This window comes from Equus asinus, unplaced genomic scaffold (assembly GCF_041296235.1).
Source record: "Equus asinus isolate D_3611 breed Donkey unplaced genomic scaffold, EquAss-T2T_v2 contig_66, whole genome shotgun sequence".
NCBI lineage: Eukaryota > Metazoa > Chordata > Mammalia > Perissodactyla > Equidae > Equus > Equus asinus.
The window spans coordinates 1-20,730 of NW_027225360.1; the positions used below are offsets into that span (position 1 = coordinate 1).

Consider the following 20,730-nt stretch of genomic DNA (forward strand, 5'->3'; position numbering starts at 1 on the left):
GGGACCGGTTCCGGCCGAGGCAGAGGGGAGGGCCGAGCCGATGAGCGGCAGGAAGCTGCCGCGGGCCCCACGCTGGACTTTGACGGAGCCGTTCTCCCCTGTGCCAAGGCGCCCCCGGTGGGCATAGGGGTGCGCCCCGTGAGCGCGGGAAGCTCCCCCACGGGCCCGGCCGGGGTGCTGGCGTGCGCGGTGCGGGGGGCGGGAGACGGTGCGGGATGGAGGCGTCGGTCCCGGTGGGTGGCCCCCACGCGGTCAGGGCACAGGGCCAAGTGACCCCAGGAAGAGGGCACGGCGGTGAGCCGCGCGGTGGGTGGCGTGAGGAGGGAGTCCCGGGTGTTGTGCGAGCGGAGCGCCGCGGGCCCGGAGGAGGTGCGGGGCTTGCTGGGAACGGGCCGCTCAGGCAGGGGCTCCGGGCGGCAGGCCCTTGGCCGGCACGGGTGGCGGCGGGTGAGATCTAGGGTTGGGGTGGGGACGAGGGGCCTGAGCGGGGGAGGGGGGACAGGGCCGGGGGAAGCGAGTCCTCGGGGCGGGTCGTGCGAGAGAGGACCACAGGGGTCCGCGGGGTTGTTGGCGGATGGTGGGGCGGGGGGGCCTGGAGGCGTAAGGAGCGGCGGTTGGCAAGCAGGGGCAGTGGGCTCCGGTGCGAGGAAGACGGTAAGCCCCTGCGGTGGGAGAGGACGCCGGCGGGCGAGACTGGCTGTGCTGCGCTGCGAGGTGGTGAGGCTAAGGAGTAGGGTGAGAGGAGGGGTGGGGAGCGGGCAAGGGCGGGGAATGCCCCTGCCCCAGAGACAGAAACGACCTGTCCTGGGGACAGAGAGTCGCGTCTCGGGTGTGCGTTGGGGGTTGAGTTGAGAAGAGGCCAAGGGACCAACGGAACGGAGGATCCCCGGCCGGGAAGGATTTGGAAAGTGGGGGCGCGGGGAGGAGGGGCCTGACAGGCGTCGGGGTGTTGGAGCAGTAGGGGGGTGGGGAGGGTGGAGGGTGGAGGGGTTGGGGCTGGGGTGCGGCTTGGGGGCTTGCAGGCTGGGGTGGCGGCGGCGGGCTTGGGCAGTGTCCTCGGGGCGTCCTGGGGGCGGGGGTGGCGGCGAGGATTCGTCGTGGTGCCGGTGCTGACGCGTGGTGGACTTGGTGCTGGCGCGGGGGAAGGGGGGGAGGGGCGGGGTGGGTGGACTGGTGGCAGTGGCGGCGCAGGTGGTTTCGGTGGTGGAGGGCCCGGCGAGCGTTGGCAACCGATGGCGGCCTGAGCGGGATCAGGTGAACACACGGCCGGGCGGGCATGGTGACGATCTCGCGGAACTCTTTGGAAAGACTCGAGGGCGCGCCATCAGGACACGGGGACCCTCCGGGAGAAGGCGGTGGGTCACCCGTAGGAGCGGCACGTTCCTTCCTGCCGGCAGTGCCAACGCGCGTAACTTGCCGGCCGGGGTCAGAGCGAGCCAGAGAGCGGGGAAAGGTGGCGGAGCGTTGAGGAGGTGGGCGTGCATGGGCCGCGTGTGCTGCGGGAGAGTGTCCCTCGAAGGGAAACGCGTGACTCGAGCGGGGTCACGGGAAGGAAAAGAAGAGGGACAAGGAAGGAAGGTGCGCGGGCACGAGAGTGGCTGGGCCCGTGAATGTGTCAGGGCACGGGGGTTTGGGGGCGGGCGTTTGGTTCCCGGGGTGCGTGTTTGGGGGCGGAGGGGGGGGGGACTTTTGTCTCCAGGGCGAGAGCGAGGGGCCGGGGCGGGCGGAAGGTGTTGGTGTGTGGGGGCGGCTCGAGCGCAGGAGAGAGGCAGCCTAAGCTGGACGTCGGGGCCGCGGGACCCAAAAGGGGACGGGGTGCTGCATGGGCCGGGAATCGAACCCGGGCCTCCCGCGTGGCAGGCGAGAATTCTACCACTGAACCACCCATGCACCGGTGGCCGGCGCCACCTAGGCGCCGCCCCAGCGGCGCTCGCCACCAGCCGCCCGACACTGGTCACGGCCCTGCGGGGCCATCTCCTCCATCCGAGCCAGTCGGCGGACGGGCAGCTGGAAGAGAGGCTGCGGGGCCCTGGAGGGCGCTCGGGGGCGGGCGCGGTAGGAGGGGGGTGCGGAGCAGGGAGACCCGGAGGCGCGGTGGCACCTGTGCGCCGAGGCGCGGAGGAGCCGCGACAGAGCGGGGCGGCCTCGGCCCATCCCGCGCCTTGTGTCCGGCCCAGGGCCGCCGCGACCCTGCCGGGCGTCGCCGGAGGAAGCCAGGAGCCGCGCCCAGCCTGGCCCGCGCTCGAGTGCCAACGAGGGGCGGCGATCTGTGTGCGGGCGACGTTCCCTTCGACGACCCACGGGCCCGTGCCCAAGTCCCCTGGGCGGCGGGCTTCCCCGCGGGTGGCGCTGGGCGCGTGGCCGTGCGCGGGCGCCAACGGCGCGGCCTGCCGGACGAGAGCAGGGCAGGGCAGGGCAGGGCAGGGCAGGGCAGGGCTGGGCAGGGCTGGGCAGGGCTGGGCTGGGCGGGAGGGGCCGTGGCGTGGGGGCCGGCCGTGGGAGCCGCAGGCTGGGAGCGCCGCCTCGGCCGCCCGCCGCTGAGCGGCGCTCAGGCCAAGAGACCCGAGGGGCCTGAGCCTGGCGCCTGCGCTCTGGCCGACGGCTCGCCCGCAAGGGTCCGGCTCCGGGGGCGTTGGTGGCGAGGCAGGAGCGCGGTCTTGGATGGCGGGCGCGCTTTGGCAGAGTGGCTGCCGGCCGGCGGGCCGCCCGCGGAGGAGGCGCGCCGTCGTGTCGTCGTGGGTTTGGGCCCCCCGAGGCGCCTTCGCGCGTGCAGACGGGGCTTGGCCCCGGCCGTGGGCCCGACGTGGCGTGTGGGCGACGGGGATCCAGGGCTTCGGCTCGCTGCTCCCCGGAGCCAGCTTGCGGGTGGGCCCGCGTGCCAGGCAGGCCCCGTGCAGGGAGGGCGCTGTGGTGGCTGGCGAGCAGAAGGCCGGGCTGCGTGGGGCCCGGGAGGCAGGCATGTGTGGTCCCGGGCGAGGCCCGAGGTGAAAAGTCGTGGTGGGCACCACAGGCCACCGAGATGGGGACGGCGACCTGAGCAGGGTGTGGAGAGGATGGCGGGCCGGGCGGCCGGGGGCTGTGGGAAAGGACAGCGTGTTGGACGGTGTGCCGCCCGTTGCGCAGGCGTGGCGCTCCAAGAGCGAGGCGCTGTGCGCCAGGCAGAAGTCGGAGGGTGACCCGTGGAGGCTTTGCTCACGCAGGGTCGGGTGGGTGGGGTGGGGTGGGGTGGGGAGGGGGAGTGGGAGTGGGAGTGGGGAGCGCGAGTGTGGGGGAGGGCTACACAACCCCCCTAATGGGGGGGCTCGTGTGCGGAGGGGGAAGGGGAGAGCAGGCGAGGAACGATGGGGCGCGAAGTCCTGAAGCCCCCGCGTGTGGGGTCCGGTGGGAAGGGTGTGTGAGTGAGTGGGCGGGGGCGCGCGCGCTGTGTCGGGTAAGGCCGTTGCCAGTGGGTTCGAGGCGCTGGGCAAGCCTCCCTGGGCTGAGTGCGCCAGGCCCGCGCAGCGGCGGGCGTGAGAAGCGGGTGGGGTGGAGAGGCGTGCGTGTAGGGGCCTGGAGTTTGGCGCGGCGGCCACAGGCCGGAGCGCCAGCCCGGGCCGGCCAGGAAGGCGGCCAAGGGCGGCCGCTCGGGTGTGCGGGAGGCCCGGGTAGGCGGGCGTTGGTTGGGCGGGCCAAAAGGTCGGCGTGTCAGGAGTGGGATTCGAACCCACGCCTCCAGGGGAGACTGCGACCTGAACGCAGCGCCTTAGACCGCTCGGCCAATCCTGACGGCGGGCCTGGGCGCGTGGCCGCTCGCCTGGCTGGGAGCCGACGCGGCCGGCGGGGCCCTTGGCCGCCCGCGGCGCCTGGCGGGCGTCTTGTGTGGCGCGCCACGGACGGGACGCGCGCGCCGGCCGAGCGGGGAGCAAGGCCAGCGGACTCGCCCGGCTCCACCGCCGCCGCCGCCCCCGTCGCCCACCCCGGGCGCCGGCCGGACCAAGGCCGCGGCCCGGCGCGCGCCCCCCTTCTCCTCGCCGCCTCGCTGGCCCTCTCGAGAGGGCCTCTTCCTCGCGGCGCGATCTCCGCACGGGAGGCAAGAGGCGGCGCAGACTCGGCATTTCCAGCCGCCGTCGCCGCCGCCGCCAGGGCCGGGGCGCGCGGTCGGGGTCGTGTGCGGGCCGCGGGCCGCTTTGCTGGATGACGCGGTCGTTTGGCTGTCGGGTCGGATGGGGCACACGTGCCGGGGCACCGGTGGCGGGCAGGGCCTCGAGGGCGGGGGTCGGCGTCGGCAGGCAGCCGGAGAGCGGTCGGGCGCCGGGGGCGGCCGCCGCCGTCCTCGTTAGTATAGTGGTGAGTATCCCCGCCTGTCACGCGGGAGACCGGGGTTCGATTCCCCGACGGGGAGGCAAGACGTCCCTTTTTGGTGGCTGGCGCCGCTCTGCGTCCGGCCGCTTGCCCCCGAGGGCCCTTCTTCGCCCTGCCGCGCCCCGCCCTCCAGCCCCCGAGGGCGCTTCTTCGCCCTGCCCCGCCCTCCAGCCAGGCGCAGGCCGCCAACCCGTGCCCGGCCTGCCCACGGGGACCCCTCCCCGAGGCCCCCTCGCCGTCGGGCGGCGGTCGTTCGGCACGGCCGAGCCAAGGCTTCCTCTGCTCCCCGCAGCGCCCGACGAGCGGCCCGCCCCCAGCGCTGGCGCACGGGGCTCCCTGCGACGCGACGCGACGCGCGACGCGCGCTGCACAGCTGCACAGCTGCCGGGACGGGCGGCGGGTGGGTCCTCTCTCGGTGCGCGCAGCTGCCTCGCCGAGCAGCCTGTGGAGAGGGGCTGGGGCGAGCCGGACGGTGGAGGGCGGGCGCCCGGGCCGGGGCTTTGGCGGGGCGGTCGGCGTGGGAATGGCGGGTCGCTTGGGTGGCGCGGCAGCGAGGGCGCCCCCCAGAGGCGGTCCGTCCCGGCGGACGAGGGCTGCCGCGTCGGGGCGCGGCGCTGGCGCTGGGCGGGGCGGCGGTTGGTGGCGCAGGTGGGCAGCGCCGCGCTGCGGGCGGGCGGGGCGTCGGAGCAGGGCTGCGCCAGGCGGCGGCGGCGGCGGCTGGCGGCGGCGGCGGCGGCGGCGGCCGGACTGCTGTGGCGCGAGCCCCGGGCCGGCGTCTCGGGGCAGGCCCGGGCTGTGCGGCGTTGGTGGTATAGTGGTGAGCATAGCTGCCTTCCAAGCAGTTGACCCGGGTTCGATTCCCGGCCAACGCAGCGGGCCGACCTTTTGCCGAGCTGCGGGGCCCTCCCGCCCCGGAGGCGGGCGGCGGGCGGCGGGCGTGCGGCTGTGCGTGTGTGTGTGTGTGCGTGTGTGTGTGTGCGTGTGTGCGCGCGCAGCGTTTTGAGGGCGCGGCGAGCAGGAAGCCGGCGAGGGCGCGTGCCTGGGCCGGGGCGGCGGGCGGCTGGCCTGCGCAAGGCAGGGGGCCCCGGCGGCGAGGGAGCGGCGAGCGGGCGGGCTGCGGGCCCCGGGTCCAGGAGGCGCAGGCGAGGCGCGAAGCCCGACGCTCCCTGGTGGTCTAGTGGTTAGGATTCGGCGCTCTCACCGCCGCGGCCCGGGTTCGATTCCCGGTCAGGGAAGCCTTTCTTCTTCCTCTCCGCCTGCCCGCCTGCCGGCCGCCCGACCTCCGCCTCCCCGGCGCGGCGCGGGCGGCCGCGACCCCTCCCCCCACCACGCACACTTTTAGCCCGCGCCGGAGCTCGCTCGCTTCGCCCCTCGCCCCCTGGCCTCGGCCTCCCGACAAGGCCACCCGCCACGTCCAGCCCTGACCCTGCCACGCCCCCTCCACCCCTGCCAACGGCAGACCTTTCGGCCCCCGCTCGCCCCCTGGGCGTCTCCCCTCCTCCTCCTCCTCCTCCTCGGACGCTCGCCTCGCTTCCCCTCTTCCTCGGTGGCTGGGGCCGCCTCTCTCCCGCCGTGGCCGCGGGCGCACAGCCCCCCGCCGGCCCCCGCACGCGCTTCGACTCTCCCGCAGCCTGGCTTCGGCCGCGACAGTTTCGCGGCCCCCAAGCCGCCCCTTGGTCCCTCCCGAGGTGGGGCCGCCGGTGGGGGCTGGGGCTGGGGGTGCGGGCGGGAGGGGGCAGGGGTCTCCCTGGACCGTCGGGCCACCTGCCGAGACCTGTGGTCCCTGGCCTCGCCCCTCGCGCCAGCCAAGGCGCCGGCAGCTTTCCCGCCGCCGCCTGCCGGGTCCTGGGCCCGCTGCGTGTCCCGGGGGCCCGGCGATTGGGCGCCAGGGGCGTCTGGGTCTCGCGCGGGCGTGGGAGCCGAGGGCCCGGCCGCGGCGCCCGAGAGGCGGAGATGGGCCAGTGACCCTCGACCCGTCCGTCCGTCGGGCTAGCGAGACCAGCCCGCCGCGGAGGAGACAGAGCAGGGAGCTACAGGAGGCCGTTCCGGAAAACGCCACGGGCAAGCAGGTGGGGAGGGGCTGGGGGCGGACGGGTGGCGGGGGTGGCCAGCGTTTTCTTCCAGTGGCCTCAGCGACGCTCCGCGTCCTATGGCCAAGTGGCCGGGGCGTTCCCGGAACTCTTGCCTCCCCCACGCCCCTCCCCCCACCGAGCTGGGACTTTGGACGGCGTTCCCCTTCCCGCCTCGGCGTCCACCCACGCCATCCCTCTCTCCAGCCCCGCATCCATCTTCTCCTGCGGCTGCTCCCCAAAGGAGATGGCAGCTCTCCGGCCCCTTGCCGCCACGACGGGCGCGCCGCCGTGAGCCAGCGGAGCTGAGTATCTGTCCAGGGACCGGTTCCGGCCGAGGCAGAGGGGAGGGCCGAGCCGATGAGCGGCAGGAAGCTGCCGCGGGCCCCACGCTGGACTTTGACGGAGCCGTTCTCCCCTGTGCCAAGGCGCCCCCGGTGGGCATAGGGGTGCGCCCCGTGAGCGCGGGAAGCTCCCCCACGGGCCCGGCCGGGGTGCTGGGCGTGCGCGTGCGGGGGCGGGAGACGGTGCGGGATGGAGGCGTCGGTCCCGGTGGGTGGCCCCCCACGCGGGTCAGGGCACAGGCCAAGTGACCCCAGGAAGAGGGCACGGCGGTGAGCCGCGCGGTGGGTGGCGTGAGGAGGAGTCCCGGGTGTGCGAGCGGAGCGCCGCGGGCCCGGAGGAGGTGCGGGGCTTGCGGGAACGGGCCGCTCAGGCAGGGGCTCCGGGCGGCCAGGCCCCTTGGCCGGCACGGGTGGCGGCGGGTGAGATCTAGGGTTGGGGTGGGGACGAGGGGCCTGAGCGGGGGAGGGGGGACAGGGCCGGGGGAAGCGAGTCCTCGGGGCGGGTCGTGCGAGAGAGGACCACAGGGTCCGCGGGGTTGTTGGCGGATGGTGGGGCGGGGGGGCCTGGAGGCCGTAAGGAGCGGCGGGTGGCAAGCAGGGGCAGTGGGCTCCGGTGCGAGGAAGACGGAAGCCCCTGCGGTGGGAGAGGACGCCGGCGGGCGAGACTGGCTGTGCTGCGCTGCGAGGTGGTGAGGCTAAGGAGTAGGGTGAGAGGAGGGGTGGGGAGCGGGCAAGGGCGGGGAATGCCCCTGCCCCAGAGACAGAAACGACCTGTCCTGGGGACAGAGAGTCGCGTCTCGGGTGTGCGTTGGGGGTTGAGTTGAGAAGAGGCCAAAGGGACCAACGGAACGGAGGATCCCCGGCCGGGAAGGATTTGGAAAGTGGGGGCGCGGGGAGGAGGGGCCTGACAGGCGTCGGGGTGTTGGAGCAGTAGGGGGGTGGGGAGGGTGGAGGTGGAGGGGTTGGGGCTGGGGTGCGGCTTGGGGCTTGCAGGCTGGGGTGGCGGCGGCGGGCTTGGCAGTGTCCTCGGGGCGTCCTGGGGGGGGGGGGTGGCGGCGAGGATTCGTCGTGGTGCCGGTGCTGACGCGTGGTGGACTTGGTGCTGGCGCCGGGGGAAGGGGGGGAGGGGCGGGGTGGGTGGACTGGGTGGCAGTGGCGGCGCAGGTGGTTTCGGTGGTGGAGGGCCCGGCGAGCGTTGGCAACCGATGGCGGCCGAGCGGGATCAGGTGAACACACGGCGGGCGTGCATGGTGACGATCTCGCGGAACTCTTTGGAAAGACTCGAGGGCGCGCCATCAGGACACGGGGACCCTCCGGGAGAAGGCGGTGGGTCACCCGTAGGAGCGGCACGTTCCTTCCTGCCGGCAGTGCCAACGCCGCGTAACTTGCCGGCCGGGGTCAGAGCGAGCCAGAGAGCGGGGAAAGGTGGCGGAGCGTGAGGAGGTGGGGCGTGCATGGGCCCGCGTGTGCTGCGGGAGAGTGTCCCTCGAAGGGAAACGCGTGACTCGAGCGGGGTCACGGGAAGGAAAAGAAGAGGACAAGGAAGGAAGGTGCGCGGGCACGAGAGTGGCTGGGCCGTGAATGTGTCAGGGCACGGGGGTTTGGGGGGCGGGCGTTTGGTTCCCGGGGTGCGTGTTTGGGGGCGGAGGGGGGGGGACTTTTGTCTCCAGGGCGAGAGCGAGGGCCCGGGGCGGGCAGAAGGTGTTGGTGTGTGGGGGCGGCCTCGAGCGCAGGAGAGAGGCAGCCTAAGCTGGACGTCGGGGCCGCGGGACCAAAAGGGGACGGGGTGCTGCATGGGCCGGGAATCGAACCCGGGCCTCCCGCGTGGCAGGCGAGAATTCTACCACTGAACCACCCATGCACCGGTGGCCGGCGCCACCAGGCGCCGCCCCAGCGGCGCTCGCCACCAGCCGCCCGACACTGGTCACGGCCCTGCGGGGCCATCTCCTCCATCCGAGCCAGTCGGCGGACGGGGCAGCTGGAAGAGAGGCTGCGGGGCCCTGGAGGGCGCTCGGGGGCGGGCGCGGTAGGAGGGGGGTGCGGAGCAGGGAGACCCGGAGGCGCGGTGGCACCTGTGCGCCGAGGCGCGGAGGAGCCGCGACAGAGCGGGGCGGCCTCGGCCCATCCCGCGCCTTGTGTCCGGCCCAGGGCCGCCGCGACCCTGCCGGCGTCGCCGGAGGAAGCCAGGAGCCGCGCCCAGCCTGGCCCGCGCTCGAGTGCCAACGAGGGGCGGCGATCTGTGGCGGGCGACGTTCCCTTCGACGACCCACGGGCCCGTGCCCAAGTCCCCTGGGCGGCGGGCTTCCCCGCGGGTGCGCTGGGCGCGTGGCCGTGCGCGGGCGCCAACGGCGCGGCCTGCCGGACGAGAGCAGGGCAGGGCAGGGCAGGGCAGGGCAGGGCAGGGCTGGGCAGGGCTGGGCAGGGCTGGGCTGGGCGGGAGGGCCGTGGCGTGGGGGCGGCCGTGGGAGCCGCAGGCTGGGGAGCGCCGCCTCGGCCGCCCGCCGCTGAGCGGCGCTCAGGCCAAGAGACCCGAGGGGCCTGAGCCTGGCGCCTGCGCTCTGGCCGACGGCTCGCCCGCAAGGGTCCGGCTCCGGGGTGCGTTGGTGGCGAGGCAGGAGCGCGGTCTTGGATGGCGGGCGCGCTTTGGCAGAGTGGCTGCCGGCCGGCGGGCCGCCCGCGGAGGAGGCGCGCCGTCGTGTCGTCGTGGGTTTGGGCCCCCGAGGCGCCTTCGCGCGTGCAGACGGGGCTTGGCCCCGGCCGTGGGCCCGACGTGGCGTGGTGGGCGACGGGGATCCAGGGCTTCGGCTCGCTGCTCCCCGGAGCCAGCTTGCCGGGTTGGGCCCGCGTGCCAGGCAGGCCCCGTGCAGGGAGGGTGCTGTGGTGGGCTGGCGAGCAGAAGGCCGGGCTGCGTGGGGCCCGGGAGGCAGGCATGTGTGGCCCGGGCGAGGCCCCGAGGTGAAAAGTCGTGGTGGGCACCACAGGCCACCGAGATGGGGACGGCGACCTGAGCAGGGTGTGGAGAGGATGGGCGGGCCGGGCGGCCGGGGGCTGTGGGAAAGGACAGCGTGTTGGACGGTGTGCCGCCCGTTGCGCAGGCGTGGCGCTCCAAGAGCGAGGCGCTGTGCGCCAGGCAGAAGTCGGAGGGTGACCCGTGGAGGGCTTTGCTCACGCAGGGTCGGGTGGGGTGGGGTGGGGTGGGGTGGGGTGGGGTGGGGGAGGGGGAGTGGGAGTGGGAGTGGGAGCGCGAGTGGGAGGGAGGGCTACACAACCCCCCTAATGGGGGGGCTCGTGTGCGGAGGGGGAAGGGGAGAGCAGGCGAGGAACGATGGGGCGCGAAGTCCTGAAGCCCCCGCGTGTGGGGTCCGGTGGGAAGGGTGTGTGAGTGAGTGGGCGGGGGCGCGCGCGCTGTGTCGGGAAGGCCGGTTGCCAGTGGGTTCGAGGCGCTGGGGCAGCCTCCTGGGCTGAGTGCGCCAGGCCCGCGCAGCGGCGGGCGTGAGAAGCGGGTGGGGTGGAGAGGCGTGCGTGTAGGGGCCTGGAGTTTGGCGCGGCGGCCACAGGCCAGAGCGCCAGCCCGGGCCGGCCAGGAAGGCGGCCAAGGGCGGCGCTCGGGTGTGCGGGAGGCCCGGGTAGGCGGGCGTTGGTTGGGCGGGCCAAAAGGTCGGCGTGTCAGGAGTGGGATTCGAACCCACGCCTCCAGGGGAGACTGCGACCTGAACGCAGCGCCTTAGACCGCTCGGCCATCCTGACGGCGGGCCTGGGCGCGTGGCCGCTCGCCTGGCTGGGAGCCGACGCGGCCGGCGGGGCCCTTGGCCGCCCGCGGCGCCTGGCGGGCGTCTTTGTGGGCGCGCCACGGACGGGACGCGCGCGCCGGCCGACGGGGAGCAAGGCCAGCGGACTCGCCCGGCTCCACCGCCGCCGCCGCCCCGTCGCCCACCCCGGGCGCCGGCCGGGACAAGGCCGCGGCCCGGCGCGCGCCCCCCTTCTCCTCGCCGCCTCGCTGGCCCTCTCGAGAGGGCCTCTTCCTCGCGGCGCGATCTCCGCACGGGAGGCAAGAGGCGGCGCAGACTCGGCATTTCCAGCCGCCGTCGCCGCCGCCGCCAGGGCCGGGCGCGCGGTCGGGGTCGTGTGCGGGCCGCGGGCCGCTTTGCTGGATGACGCGGTCGTTTGGCTGTCGGGTCGGATGGGGCACACGTGCCGGGCACCGGTGGCGGGCAGGGCCTCGAGGGCGGGGGTCGGCGTCGGCAGGCAGCCGGAGAGCGGTCGGGCGCCGGGGCGGCCGCCGCCGTCCTCGTTAGTATAGTGGTGAGTATCCCCGCCTGTCACGCGGGAGACCGGGGTTCGATTCCCCGACGGGGAGGCAAGACGTCCCTTTTTGGTGGCTGGCGCCGCTCTGCGTCCGGCCGCTTGCCCCCGAGGGCCCTTCTTCGCCCTGCCGCGCCCCGCCCTCCAGCCCCCGAGGGCGCTTCTTCGCCCTGCCCCGCCCTCCAGCCAGGCGCAGGCCGCCAACCCGTGCCCGGCCTGCCCACGGGGACCCCTCCCCGAGGCCCCCTCGCCGTCGGGCGGCGGTCGTTCGGCACGGCCGAGCCAAGGCTTCCTCTGCTCCCCGCAGCGCCCGACGAGCGGCCCGCCCCCAGCGGCTGGCGCACGGGGCTCCCTGCGACGCGACGCGACGCGCGACGCGCGCTGCACAGCTGCACAGCTGCCGGGACGGGCGGCGGGTGGGTCCTCTCTCGGTGCGCGCAGCTGCCTCGCCGAGCAGCCTGTGGAGAGGGGCTGGGGCGAGCCGGACGGTGGAGGGCGGGCGCCCGGCCGGGGCTTTGGCGGGGCGGTCGGCGTGGGAATGGCGGTCGCTTGGTGGCGCGGCAGCGAGGGCGCCCCCCAGAGGCGGTCCGTCCCGGCGGACGAGGGCTGCCGCGTCGGGCGCGGCGCTGGCGCTGGCGCGGGGCGGCGGTTGGTGGCGCCGGTGGCAGCGCCGCGCTGCGGGCGGGCGGGGCGTCGGAGCAGGGCTGCGCCAGGCGGCGGCGGCGGCGGCGGCGGCGGCGGCGGCGGCCGGACTGCTGTGGCGCGAGCCCCGGGCCGGCGTCTCGGGGCAGGCCGGGCTGTGCGGCGTTGGTGGTATAGTGGTGAGCATAGCTGCCTTCCAAGCAGTTGACCCGGGTTCGATTCCCGGCCAACGCAGCGGGCCGACCTTTTGCCGAGCTGCGGGGCCCTCCCGCCCCGGAGGCGGGCGGCGGGCGGCGGGCGTGCGGCTGTGCGTGTGTGTGTGTGTGCGTGTGTGTGTGTGCGTGTGTGCGCGCGCAGCGTTTTGAGGGCGCGGCGAGCAGGAAGCCGGCGAGGGCGCGTGCCTGGGCCGGGGCGGCGGGCGGCTGGCCTGCGCAAGGCAGGGGGCCCCGGCGGCGAGGGAGCGGCGAGCGGGCGGGCTGCGGGCCCCGGGTCCAGGAGGCGCAGGCGAGGCGCGAAGCCCGACGCTCCCTGGTGGTCTAGTGGTTAGGATTCGGCGCTCTCACCGCCGCGGCCCGGGTTCGATTCCCGGTCAGGGAAGCCTTTCTTCTTCCTCTCCGCCTGCCCGCCTGCCGGCCGCCCGACCTCCGCCTCCCCGGCGCGGCGCGGGCGGCCGCGACCCCTCCCCCCACCACGCACACTTTTAGCCCGCGCCGGAGCTCGCTCGCTTCGCCCCTCGCCCCCTGGCCTCGGCCTCCCGACAAGGCCACCCGCCACGTCCAGCCCTGACCCTGCCACGCCCCCTCCACCCCTGCCAACGGCAGACCTTTCGGCCCCCGCTCGCCCCCTGGGCGTCTCCCCTCCTCCTCCTCCTCCTCCTCGGACGCTCGCCTCGCTTCCCCTCTTCCTCGGTGGCTGGGGCCGCCTCTCTCCCGCCGTGGCCGCGGGCGCACAGCCCCCCGCCGGCCCCCGCACGCGCTTCGACTCTCCCGCAGCCTGGCTTCGGCCGCGACAGTTTCGCGGCCCCCAAGCCGCCCCTTGGTCCCTCCCGAGGTGGGGCCGCCGGTGGGGGCTGGGGCTGGGGGTGCGGGCGGGAGGGGGCAGGGGTCTCCCTGGACCGGTCGGGCCACCTGCCGAGACCTGTGGTCCCTGGCCTCGCCCCTCGCGCCAGCCAAGGCGCCGGCAGCTTTCCCGCCGCCGCCTGCCGGGTCCTGGGCCCGCTGCGTGTCCCGGGGGCCCGGCGATTGGGCGCCAGGGGCGTCTGGGTCTCGCGCGGGCGTGGGAGCCGAGGGCCCGGCCGCGGCGCCCGAGAGGCGGAGATGGGCCAGTGACCCTCGACCCGTCCGTCCGTCGGGCTAGCGAGACCAGCCCGCCGCGGAGGAGACAGAGCAGGGAGCTACAGGAGGCCGTTCCGGAAAACGCCACGGGCAAGCAGGTGGGGAGGGGCTGGGGGCGGACGGGTGGCGGGGGTGGCCAGCGTTTTCTTCCAGTGGCCTCAGCGACGCTCCGCGTCCTATGGCCAAGTGGCCGGGGCGTTCCCCGGAACTCTTGCCTCCCCCACGCCCCTCCCCCCACCGAGCTGGGACTTTGGACGGCGTTCCCCTTCCCGCCTCGGCGTCCACCCACGCCATCCCTCTCTCCAGCCCCGCATCCATCTTCTCCTGCGGCTGCTCCCCAAAGGAGATGGCAGCTCTCCGGCCCCTTGCCGCCACGACGGGCGCGCCGCCGTGAGCCAGCGGAGCTGAGTATCTGTCCAGGGACCGGTTCCGGCCGAGGCAGAGGGGAGGGCCGAGCCGATGAGCGGCAGGAAGCTGCCGCGGGCCCCACGCTGGACTTTGACGGAGCCGTTCTCCCCTGTGCCAAGGCGCCCCCGGTGGGCATAGGGGTGCGCCCCGTGAGCGCGGGAAGCTCCCCCACGGGCCCGGCCGGGGTGCTGGGCGTGCGCGTGCGGGGGCGGGAGACGGTGCGGGATGGAGGCGTCGGTCCCGGTGGGTGGCCCCCCACGCGGGTCAGGGCACAGGGCCAAGTGACCCCAGGAAGAGGGCACGGCGGTGAGCCGCGCGGTGGGTGGCGTGAGGAGGAGTCCCGGGTGTGCGAGCGGAGCGCCGCGGGCCCGGAGGAGGTGCGGGGCTTGCGGGAACGGGCCGCTCAGGCAGGGGCTCCGGGCGGCCAGGCCCCTTGGCCGGCACGGGTGGCGGCGGGTGAGATCTAGGGTTGGGGTGGGGACGAGGGGCCTGAGCGGGGGAGGGGGGACAGGGCCGGGGGAAGCGAGTCCTCGGGGCGGGTCGTGCGAGAGAGGACCACAGGGTCCGCGGGGTTGTTGGCGGATGGTGGGGCGGGGGGGCCTGGAGGCCGTAAGGAGCGGCGGGTGGCAAGCAGGGGCAGTGGGCTCCGGTGCGAGGAAGACGGAAGCCCCTGCGGTGGGAGAGGACGCCGGCGGGCGAGACTGGCTGTGCTGCGCTGCGAGGTGGTGAGGCTAAGGAGTAGGGTGAGAGGAGGGGTGGGGAGCGGGCAAGGGCGGGGAATGCCCCTGCCCCAGAGACAGAAACGACCTGTCCTGGGGACAGAGAGTCGCGTCTCGGGTGTGCGTTGGGGGTTGAGTTGAGAAGAGGCCAAAGGGACCAACGGAACGGAGGATCCCCGGCCGGGAAGGATTTGGAAAGTGGGGGCGCGGGGAGGAGGGGCCTGACAGGCGTCGGGGTGTTGGAGCAGTAGGGGGGTGGGGAGGGTGGAGGTGGAGGGGTTGGGGCTGGGGTGCGGCTTGGGGCTTGCAGGCTGGGGTGGCGGCGGCGGGCTTGGCAGTGTCCTCGGGGCGTCCTGGGGGCGGGGGTGGCGGCGAGGATTCGTCGTGGTGCCGGTGCTGACGCGTGGTGGACTTGGTGCTGGCGCCGGGGGAAGGGGGGGAGGGGCGGGGTGGGTGGACTGGGTGGCAGTGGCGGCGCAGGTGGTTTCGGTGGTGGAGGGCCCGGCGAGCGTTGGCAACCGATGGCGGCCGAGCGGGATCAGGTGAACACACGGCGGGCGTGCATGGTGACGATCTCGCGGAACTCTTTGGAAAGACTCGAGGGCGCGCCATCAGGACACGGGGACCCTCCGGGAGAAGGCGGTGGGTCACCCGTAGGAGCGGCACGTTCCTTCCTGCCGGCAGTGCCAACGCCGCGTAACTTGCCGGCCGGGGTCAGAGCGAGCCAGAGAGCGGGGAAAGGTGGCGGAGCGTGAGGAGGTGGGGCGTGCATGGGCCCGCGTGTGCTGCGGGAGAGTGTCCCTCGAAGGGAAACGCGTGACTCGAGCGGGGTCACGGGAAGGAAAAGAAGAGGGACAAGGAAGGAAGGTGCGCGGGCACGAGAGTGGCTGGGCCGTGAATGTGTCAGGGCACGGGGGTTTGGGGGGCGGGCGTTTGGTTCCCGGGGTGCGTGTTTGGGGGCGGAGGGGGGGGGGACTTTTGTCTCCAGGGCGAGAGCGAGGGCCCGGGGCGGGCGGAAGGTGTTGGTGTGTGGGGGCGGCCTCGAGCGCAGGAGAGAGGCAGCCTAAGCTGGACGTCGGGGCCGCGGGACCAAAAGGGGACGGGGTGCTGCATGGGCCGGGAATCGAACCCGGGCCTCCCGCGTGGCAGGCGAGAATTCTACCACTGAACCACCCATGCACCGGTGGCCGGCGCCACCAGGCGCCGCCCCAGCGGCGCTCGCCACCAGCCGCCCGACACTGGTCACGGCCCTGCGGGGCCATCTCCTCCATCCGAGCCAGTCGGCGGACGGGGCAGCTGGAAGAGAGGCTGCGGGGCCCTGGAGGGCGCTCGGGGGCGGGCGCGGTAGGAGGGGGGTGCGGAGCAGGGAGACCCGGAGGCGCGGTGGCACCTGTGCGCCGAGGCGCGGAGGAGCCGCGACAGAGCGGGGCGGCCTCGGCCCATCCCGCGCCTTGTGTCCGGCCCAGGGCCGCCGCGACCCTGCCGGCGTCGCCGGAGGAAGCCAGGAGCCGCGCCCAGCCTGGCCCGCGCTCGAGTGCCAACGAGGGGCGGCGATCTGTGGCGGGCGACGTTCCCTTCGACGACCCACGGGCCCGTGCCCAAGTCCCCTGGGCGGCGGGCTTCCCCGCGGGTGCGCTGGGCGCGTGGCCGTGCGCGGGCGCCAACGGCGCGGCCTGCCGGACGAGAGCAGGGCAGGGCAGGGCAGGGCAGGGCAGGGCAGGGCTGGGCAGGGCTGGGCAGGGCTGGGCTGGGCGGGAGGGCCGTGGCGTGGGGGCGGCCGTGGGAGCCGCAGGCTGGGGAGCGCCGCCTCGGCCGCCCGCCGCTGAGCGGCGCTCAGGCCAAGAGACCCGAGGGGCCTGAGCCTGGCGCCTGCGCTCTGGCCGACGGCTCGCCCGCAAGGGTCCGGCTCCGGGGTGCGTTGGTGGCGAGGCAGGAGCGCGGTCTTGGATGGCGGGCGCGCTTTGGCAGAGTGGCTGCCGGCCGGCGGGCCGCCCGCGGAGGAGGCGCGCCGTCGTGTCGTCGTGGGTTTGGGCCCCCGAGGCGCCTTCGCGCGTGCAGACGGGGCTTGGCCCCGGCCGTGGGCCCGACGTGGCGTGTGGGCGACGGGGATCCAGGGCTTCGGCTCGCTGCTCCCCGGAGCCAGCTTGCCGGGTTGGGCCCGCGTGCCAGGCAGGCCCCGTGCAGGGAGGGCGCTGTGGTGGGCTGGCGAGCAGAAGGCCGGGCTGCGTGGGGCCCGGGAGGCAGGCATGTGTGGCCCGGGCGAGGCCCCGAGGTGAAAAGTCGTGGTGGGCACCACAGGCCACCGAGATGGGGACGGCGACCTGAGCAGGGTGTGGAGAGGATGGGCGGGCCGGGCGGCCGGGGGCTGTGGGAAAGGACAGCGTGTTGGACGGTGTGCCGCCCGTTGCGCAGGCGTGGCGCTCCAAGAGCGAGGCGCTGTGCGCCAGGCAGAAGTCGGAGGGTGACCCGTGGAGGGCTTTGCTCACGCAGGGTCGGGTGGGGTGGGGTGGGGTGGGGTGGGGGAGGGGGAGTGGGAGTGGGAGTGGGAGCGCGAGTGGGAGGGAGGGCTACACAACCCCCCTAATGGGGGGGCTCGTGTGCGGAGGGGGAAGGGGAGAGCAGGCGAGGAACGATGGGGCGCGAAGTCCTGAAGCCCCCGCGTGTGGGGTCCGGTGGGAAGGGTGTGTGAGTGAGTGGGCGGGGGCGCGCGCGCTGTGTCGGGAAGGCCGGTTGCCAGTGGGTTCGAGGCGCTGGGGCAGCCTCCTGGGCTGAGTGCGCCAGGCCCGCGCAGCGGCGGGCGTGAGAAGCGGGTGGGGTGGAGAGGCGTGCGTGTAGGGGCCTGGAGTTTGGCGCGGCGGCCACAGGCCGGAGCGCCAGCCCGGGCCGGCCAGGAAGGCGGCCAAGGGCGGCGCTCGGGTGTGCGGGAGGCCCGGGTAGGCGGGCGTTGGTTGGGCGGGCCAAAAGGTCGGCGTGTCAGGAGTGGGATTCGAACCCACGCCTCCAGGGGAGACTGCGACCTGAACGCAGCGCCTTAGACCGCTCGGCCATCCTGACGGCGGGCCTGGGCGCGTGGCCGCTCGCCTGGCTGGGAGCCGACGCGGCCGGCGGGGCCCTTGGCCGCCCGCGGCGCCTGGCGGGCGTCTTTGTGGGCGCGCCACGGACGGGACGCGCGCGCCGGCCGACGGGGAGCAAGGCCAGCGGACTCGCCCGGCTCCACCGCCGCCGCCGCCCCGTCGCCCACCCCGGGCGCCGGCCGGGACAAGGCCGCGGCCCGGCGCGCGCCCCCCTTCTCCTCGCCGCCTCGCTGGCCCTCTCGAGAGGGCCTCTTCCTCGCGGCGCGATCTCCGCACGGGAGGCAAGAGGCGGCGCAGACTCGGCATTTCCAGCCGCCGTCGCCGCCGCCGCCAGGGCCGGGCGCGCGGTCGGGGTCGTGTGCGGGCCGCGGGCCGCTTTGCTGGATGACGCGGTCGTTTGGCTGTCGGGTCGGATGGGGCACACGTGCCGGGCACCGGTGGCGGGCAGGGCCTCGAGGGCGGGGGTCGGCGTCGGCAGGCAGCCGGAGAGCGGTCGGGCGCCGGGGCGGCCGCCGCCGTCCTCGTTAGTATAGTGGTGAGTATCCCCGCCTGTCACGCGGGAGACCGGGGTTCGATTCCCCGACGGGGAGGCAAGACGTCCCTTTTTGGTGGCTGGCGCCGCTCTGCGTCCGGCCGCTTGCCCCCGAGGGCCCTTCTTCGCCCTGCCGCGCCCCGCCCTCCAGCCCCCGAGGGCGCTTCTTCGCCCTGCCCCGCCCTCCAGCCAGGCGCAGGCCGCCAACCCGTGCCCGGCCTGCCCACGGGGACCCCTCCCCGAGGCCCCCTCGCCGTCGGGCGGCGGTCGTTCGGCACGGCCGAGCCAAGGCTTCCTCTGCTCCCCGCAGCGCCCGACGAGCGGCCCGCCCCCAGCGGCTGGCGCACGGGGCTCCCTGCGACGCGACGCGACGCGCGACGCGCGCTGCACAGCTGCACAGCTGCCGGGACGGGCGGCGGGTGGGTCCTCTCTCGGTGCGCGCAGCTGCCTCGCCGAGCAGCCTGTGGAGAGGGGCTGGGGCGAGCCGGACGGTGGAGGGCGGGCGCCCGGCCGGGGCTTTGGCGGGGCGGTCGGCGTGGGAATGGCGGTCGCTTGGTGGCGCGGCAGCGAGGGCGCCCCCCAGAGGCGGTCCGTCCCGGCGGACGAGGGCTGCCGCGTCGGGCGCGGCGCTGGCGCTGGCGCGGGGCGGCGGTTGGTGGCGCCGGTGGCAGCGCCGCGCTGCGGGCGGGCGGGGCGTCGGAGCAGGGCTGCGCCAGGCGGCGGCGGCGGCGGCGGCGGCGGCGGCGGCCGGACTGCTGTGGCGCGAGCCCCGGGCCGGCGTCTCGGGGCAGGCCGGGCTGTGCGGCGTTGGTGGTATAGTGGTGAGCATAGCTGCCTTCCAAGCAGTTGACCCGGGTTCGATTCCCGGCCAACGCAGCGGGCCGACCTTTTGCCGAGCTGCGGGGCCCTCCCGCCCCGGAGGCGGGCGGCGGGCGGCGGGCGTGCGGCTGTGCGTGTGTGTGTGTGTGTGTGTGTGTGTGTGTGTGCGTGTGTGCGCGCGCAGCGTTTTGAGGGCGCGGCGAGCAGGAAGCCGGCGAGGGCGCGTGCCTGGGCCGGGGCGGCGGGCGGCTGGCCTGCGCAAGGCAGGGGGCCCCGGCGGCGAGGGAGCGGCGAGCGGGCGGGCTGCGGGCCCCGGGTCCAGGAGGCGCAGGCGAGGCGCGAAGCCCGACGCTCCCTGGTGGTCTAGTGGTTAGGATTCGGCGCTCTCACCGCCGCGGCCCGGGTTCGATTCCCGGTCAGGGAAGCCTTTCTTCTTCCTCTCCGCCTGCCCGCCTGCCGGCCGCCCGACCTCCGCCTCCCCGGCGCGGCGCGGGCGGCCGCGACCCCTCCCCCCACCACGCACACTTTTAGCCCGCGCCGGAGCTCGCTCGCTTCGCCCCTCGCCCCCTGGCCTCGGCCTCCCGACAAGGCCACCCGCCACGTCCAGCCCTGACCCTGCCACGCCCCCTCCACCCCTGCCAACGGCAGACCTTTCGGCCCCCGCTCGCCCCCTGGGCGTCTCCCCTCCTCCTCCTCCTCCTCCTCCTCGGACGCTCGCCTCGCTTCCCCTCTTCCTCGGTGGCTGGGGCCGCCTCTCTCCCGCCGTGGCCGCGGGCGCACAGCCCCGCCGCCGGCCCCCGCACGCGCTTCGACTCTCCCGCAGCCTGGCTTCGGCCGCGACAGTTTCGCGGCCCCCAAGCCGCCCCTTGGTCCCTCCCGAGGTGGGGCCGCCGGTGGGGGCTGGGGCTGGGGGTGCGGGCGGGAGGGGGCAGGGGTCTCCCTGGACCGGTCGGGCCACCTGCCGAGACCTGTGGTCCCTGGCCTCGCCCCTCGCGCCAGCCAAGGCGCCGGCAGCTTTCCCGCCGCCGCCTGCCGGGTCCTGGGCCCGCTGCGTGTCCCGGGGGCCCGGCGATTGGGCGCCAGGGGCGTCTGGGTCTCGCGCGGGCGTGGGAGCCGAGGGCCCGGCCGCGGCGCCCGAGAGGCGGAGATGGGCCAGTGACCCTCGACCCGTCCGTCCGTCGGGCTAGCGAGACCAGCCCGCCGCGGAGGAGACAGAGCAGGGAGCTACAGGAGGCCGTTCCGGAAAACGCCACGGGCAAGCAGGTGGGGAGGGGCTGGGGGCGGACGGGTGGCGGGGGTGGCCAGCGTTTTCTTCCAGTGGCCTCAGCGACGCTCCGCGTCCTATGGCCAAGTGGCCGGGGCGTTCCCCGGAACTCTTGCCTCCCCCACGCCCCTCCCCCCACCGAGCTGGGACTTTGGACGGCGTTCCCCTTCCCGCCTCGGCGTCCACCCACGCCATCCCTCTCTCCAGCCCCGCATCCATCTTCTCCTGCGGCTGCTCCCCAAAGGAGATGGCAGCTCTCCGGCCCCTTGCCGCCACGACGGGCGCGCCGCCGTGAGCCAGCGGAGCTGAGTATCTGTCCAGGGACCGGTTCCGGCCGAGGCAGAGGGGAGGGCCGAGCCGATGAGCGGCAGGAAGCTGCCGCGGGCCCCACGCTGGACTTTGACGGAGCCGTTCTCCCCTGTGCCAAGGCGCCCCCGGTGGGCATAGGGGTGCGCCCCGTGAGCGCGGGAAGCTCCCCCACGGGCCCGGCCGGGGTGCTGGGCGTGCGCGTGCGGGGGCGGGAGACGGTGCGGGATGGAGGCGTCGGTCCCGGTGGGTGGCCCCCCACGCGGGTCAGGGCACAGGGCCAAGTGACCCCAGGAAGAGGGCACGGCGGTGAGCCGCGCGGTGGGTGGCGTGAGGAGGAGTCCCGGGTGTGCGAGCGGAGCGCCGCGGGCCCGGAGGAGGTGCGGGGCTTGCGGGAACGGGCCGCTCAGGCAGGGGCTCCGGGCGGCCAGGCCCCTTGGCCGGCACGGGTGGCGGCGGGTGAGATCTAGGGTTGGGGTGGGGACGAGGGGCCTGAGCGGGGGAGGGGGGACAGGGCCGGGGGAAGCGAGTCCTCGGGGCGGGTCGTGCGAGAGAGGACCACAGGGTCCGCGGGGT

The 20,730-nt window shown here is 75.6% G+C and overlaps 9 non-coding genes across 9 annotated transcripts; 4 read left to right on the forward strand and 5 right to left on the reverse strand.

The window, feature by feature from the left end:
* Positions 1-1,819: 1,819 nt before the first annotated feature.
* TRNAG-GCC (transfer RNA glycine (anticodon GCC)) lies at positions 1,820-1,890 on the reverse strand. Its single transcript has one exon. It is a non-coding gene; the product is annotated as a tRNA-Gly (tRNA).
* A 2,419-nt stretch (positions 1,891-4,309) lies between these two features.
* TRNAD-GUC (transfer RNA aspartic acid (anticodon GUC)) lies at positions 4,310-4,381 on the forward strand. The gene has a single exon. It is a non-coding gene; the product is annotated as a tRNA-Asp (tRNA).
* A 1,123-nt stretch (positions 4,382-5,504) lies between these two features.
* Positions 5,505-5,576, forward strand: TRNAE-CUC (transfer RNA glutamic acid (anticodon CUC)). The gene has a single exon. It is a non-coding gene; the product is annotated as a tRNA-Glu (tRNA).
* Positions 5,577-8,544: 2,968 nt separating this feature from the next.
* TRNAG-GCC (transfer RNA glycine (anticodon GCC)) lies at positions 8,545-8,615 on the reverse strand. The gene has a single exon. It is a non-coding gene; the product is annotated as a tRNA-Gly (tRNA).
* Positions 8,616-10,418: 1,803 nt separating this feature from the next.
* Positions 10,419-10,501, reverse strand: TRNAL-CAG (transfer RNA leucine (anticodon CAG)). Its single transcript has one exon. It is a non-coding gene; the product is annotated as a tRNA-Leu (tRNA).
* Positions 10,502-12,223: 1,722 nt separating this feature from the next.
* On the forward strand, positions 12,224-12,295 carry TRNAE-CUC (transfer RNA glutamic acid (anticodon CUC)). The gene has a single exon. It is a non-coding gene; the product is annotated as a tRNA-Glu (tRNA).
* A 2,972-nt stretch (positions 12,296-15,267) lies between these two features.
* On the reverse strand, positions 15,268-15,338 carry TRNAG-GCC (transfer RNA glycine (anticodon GCC)). The gene has a single exon. It is a non-coding gene; the product is annotated as a tRNA-Gly (tRNA).
* Positions 15,339-17,130: 1,792 nt separating this feature from the next.
* Positions 17,131-17,213, reverse strand: TRNAL-CAG (transfer RNA leucine (anticodon CAG)). Its single transcript has one exon. It is a non-coding gene; the product is annotated as a tRNA-Leu (tRNA).
* Positions 17,214-18,936: 1,723 nt separating this feature from the next.
* Positions 18,937-19,008, forward strand: TRNAE-CUC (transfer RNA glutamic acid (anticodon CUC)). Its single transcript has one exon. It is a non-coding gene; the product is annotated as a tRNA-Glu (tRNA).
* Positions 19,009-20,730: the final 1,722 nt, after the last annotated feature.